This window comes from Salvelinus sp. IW2-2015, unplaced genomic scaffold (genome assembly GCF_002910315.2).
Source record: "Salvelinus sp. IW2-2015 unplaced genomic scaffold, ASM291031v2 Un_scaffold2691, whole genome shotgun sequence".
NCBI lineage: Eukaryota > Metazoa > Chordata > Actinopteri > Salmoniformes > Salmonidae > Salvelinus > Salvelinus sp. IW2-2015.
Genome location: NW_019943997.1, coordinates 49,711 through 54,287, shown reverse-complemented (window position 1 = coordinate 54,287; position 4,577 = coordinate 49,711).

Genomic DNA, 4,577 nt, shown 5'->3' with positions numbered 1-4,577 from the left:
ATTCACCGTACCTTTTCTCTGCTATGCAATCTGGTTTGAGAGCTGGTCATGGGTGCACCTCAGCCACGCTCAAGGTCCTAAACGATATCATATCCTCAATCGATAGAGACATTGCAGCCGTATTCCTTGACCTGGCCAAGGCTTTCAACTCTGTCAATCCACCCATTCTTATTGGCAGACTCAACAGCCTTGGTTTCTCAAATGATTGCCTCGCCTGGTTCACCAACTACTTCTCTGACAGAGTTCAGTGTGTCCAATCGGAGGGCCTGTTGTCCGGACCTCTGGCAGTATCTATGGGGTGCCACAGGGTTCAATTCTTGGGCCGACTCTCTTCTCTGTATACATCAATGATGTTGCTCTTGCTGCTGGTGATTCTCTGATCCACCTCTATGCAGACGACACCATTCTGCATACTTCTGGTCCTTCTTTGACACTGTGTTAAATAATCTCCAGACGAGCTTCAATGCCATACAACTCTCCTTCCATGGCTACAACTGCTCTTAAATGCAAGTAAAACTAAATGCTTGCTCTTCAACCAATTTCTGCCCGCACCTGCCCGCCCGTCCGCATCACTACTCTGGACGGTTCTGACTTAGAATATGTGGACAACTACAAATACCTAGGTGTCTGGTTAGACTTTAAACTCTCCTTTCAGACTCACATTAAGCATCTCCAATCCAAAATTAAATCTAGAACCGGCTTCCTATTTGGCAACAAAACATCCTTCACTCATGCTGCAAAACATACCCTCGTAAAACTGACCATCCTACCGATCCTCAACTTCGGCGATGTCGTCTACAAAATAGCCTCCAACACTCTACCCAGCAAATTGGATGCAGTGTATCACAGTGCCACCCGTTTTGTCACAAAGCCCCATATACTACCCACCACTGCGATCTGTACGCTGTAGTTGGCTGGCCCTCGCTTCATATTCGTCGCCAAACCACTGGCTCCAGGTCATCTATAAGTCTTTGCTAGGTAAAGCCCCACCTTATCTCAGCTCACTGGTCACATACAGCACCCACCCGCAGCACGCGCTCCAGCAGGTATATCTCACTGGTCCACCAAATCCAATTCCTCATTTGGCCGCTTTCCTTCCATTTCTCTGCTGCCAATGACTGGAACGAACTGCAAAAATCACTGCAGCTGGAGACTCATATCTCCCTCACTAGCTTTAAGCACCAGCTGTCAGAGCAGCTCACAGATCACTGCACCTGTACATAGCCCATCTGTAAATAGCCCATCCAACTACCTCATCCCCATACTGTATTTATTTATTTATCTTGCTCCTTTGCACCCCAGTATTTCTACTTGCACATTCATCTTCTGCACATCTACCATTCCAATGTTTATTTGCTATTTTGTAATTTATTCGCCACCATGGCTTATTTATTGCCTTACTTCCCTTATCTTACCTCATTTGCACACACTGTATATCGACTTTTTCTACTGTATTATTGACTGTATGTTTGTTTATTCCATGTGTAACTCTGTGTTGTTGTATGTGTCGAACTGCTTTGCTTTATCTTGGCCAGGTCACAATTGTAAATGAAAACTTGTTCTCAGCTAGCCTACCTGGTTAAATAAAGGTGAAATACAAATAATAAAAACTAAAAAAATATACACCACTCCTACCTATCACAACACAGCTGATTGGCTCAAACACATTAAGAAGGAAATAAATTCCAATAATATACTTTTAACAAGGCACACCTGTTATTTGAAATGCATTCCAGGTGACTACCTCATGAAGCTGGTTGAGGGAATGCCAAGAGTGTGCAAAGCTGTCATCACGGCAAAGGGTGGCAACTTTGAAGAATTTCCAAAAATGACATATATTTTGATTCGTTTAACCCTTTTGGGGTTTCTACATGATTCCATATGTGTTATTTCATAGTTTTGATGTCTTCACTATTATTGTTCAATGAGTAGGTGTTTCCAAAATTTTGACTGGTACTGTACATCTATCACGGTGTGATATACATCTATCATGGTGTACCGTGTTCAAAGTAAAGAGAGATCCTTGTTGAAAACCTGCTCCAGAGTGCTCAGGACCTCAGACTGGGGCGAACGTATACCTTCCAACGGGACAACGACCCTAAGCACACAGCCAAGACAATGCAGGAGTAGCTTTGAGACAAGTCTCTGAATATCCTTGAGTGGCCCAGCCAGAGCCTGGACTTGAACCTGTTCGAACATCTCTGGAGAAACCAGAAATTAGCTGTGCAGCGACGCTCCCCATCCAACCTGACAGAGTTTGAGAGGATCTGCAGAGAAGAATGGGAGAAACTCCCCAAATACAGGTGTGCCAAGCTTGTAGCGTCATACCCAAGAAGACTCAAGGCTGTAATCGCTGCCAAAGGTTGTTCAACAAAGTACTGAGTAAAGGGTCTGAATACTTATTATGTAAATGTGATATTTCCGTATTTTTTTTGTTTTTGCTTCGTCATTATGGGGTATTGTGTGTAAATGGATAAGGGGGAAAAAACTTTTTAATCCATTTTAAAAGAAGGCGTTAACATAAAAAATGTGGAAAAAGGGGTCTGTACATCTCTCAGATGGGCCCTGACACACGGATAATCCAATATTAATCAACCATGACGACAGTTGTAGATGTAATAGGTGGGTAAATGTGTTTGGGACCGGCTGTCTTTATTTAGACGGTAGGTAGCGGAGGCCCTAGGGGATGCCGTGAGGCAGATGGAGCTGAGGTGTTGAGGCGTCACCGCTGATTTTGCAGGTAATGAATTACGCCTGGACAAATGGGCTCTGCCACGCAGGAGATGGGGTGTCCTCCCACCAACACAGGAGAGGAGAGGTCAGGAGATATTGAGGAGAGGAGATTGTGGAGAGGACAGGAGATATTGAGGAGAGGAGATTGAGGAGAGGACAGGAGATTGAGGTGAGGACAGGAGATTGAGATGAGGACAGGATATTGAGGAAAGGATATTGAGGAGAGGACAGGATATTGAGTAGAGGAAAGGATATTGAGGAGAGGAGATTGAGTAGAGGAGATTGAGGAGAGGAGATTGAGGCGAGAATAGGAGATTGAGGAGAGGAAAGGAGATTGAGGAGAGGAAAGGAGATTGAGATGAGGACAGGAGATTGAGGAGAGGAAAGGAGATTGAGGAGAGGAAAGGAGATTGAGGAGAGGAGATTGGGGAAAGGATAGGAGATTGAGGCGAGCACAATAGATTAAGGAGAAGACAGGAGTTGAGTCTAAACTCATATCAGCGTGTTTATATCACACTATACATCACTGCTGGGCAATTCATTTGAAGTATTAATTGCAGTCCATCTAAGCACAGTGACATCCTCCTAGTTTTGTTCTAGAGTAATACATATTTAGTGTTCATACCACAGGTATTAAGAGCAATCACACAAAAATATTAGAAACCAAATCTAGTGAATCAGAACTCCTCAATTTCCAACTTCCTGATCCAATCACGGGCTTGACATATAGCCCTTTCATGTCCAGAAGTAATCATATGATACTACAGGATATACCAAGTACAGCATTTTACTTTCCACATCTGTACCGCCTCTTGTTCTTAGGAACCAGCTGATTCGTTATGACATCCGACTAATGGTTTCACTCTGTGTGTGTTTCTGTTGAATATTCCTGATAAAGCTTGTGTGAAGCAAAGGCCTGGCTCTGAATTGTGTGTGAGAGAGATTTGATCAGTGCAGCTAGAGGGTCAAAGGAGCCTGGAGTGGTGCTGAACACTATAGGGCCTAAATGGAGCCAGGAAGCCATACACACTGAGTGTACAAAACATTAAGAACAGAACCCCTTTTGCCCACAGAACAGCCTCAATTCGTTGGGGTATGGACACTTGAAAGTGTCGAACGAGTTCCACAGGGATGCTGGCCCATGTTGACTCCAATGCTTCCCACAGTTGTGTCAAGTTGGCTTGATGTCCTTTGTGTGGTGGATAATCCTTGGCACTGTTGAGCGTTTAAAAACTCAGCAGCGTTGCAGTTCTTGACACACTCAAACCGGTGCGCCTGGCACCTACTACCATACCCCGTTCAAAGGCACTTAAATATTGTGTCTTGTCCATTCACCCTCTGAATGGCACACATACACAATCCATGTCTCAAGGCATAAAAATCCTTCTTTAACCCCGTCTCCTCCCCTTCATCTACACCAGGGGTGTCAAAGTCAAATGGACGGAGGGCCAAATAAAAAATTTAGCTACAAGCCGAGGGCCGGACTGTTCGAATGTTCATTGAAAAWWTTTTAAATGACGCATATAGTCTAGTGAACCTAATTGAACCTACTGAAAACCTAACAAATATATTCCAATATGATCAGATAAATAAAGCAATATTTTCTTATGGCTCTGTCAGTAATCTTTAATTTTCAACAGACACAAAAGACAAATTTCCTTTATATAAAAATCCCCATAACATGAACATTAAATGAAAGAAACCGGTATTCAAGGACCATCAGTAGCCTAATATTTTCTATTTTAGCAAAAGTGGGCTAAATTTACTTCAAAGAAAAAAACAATAATAGCAATTTTCTATCATCCATCAATGAAATATTTTTAAAATATAATTGGATTGAAATA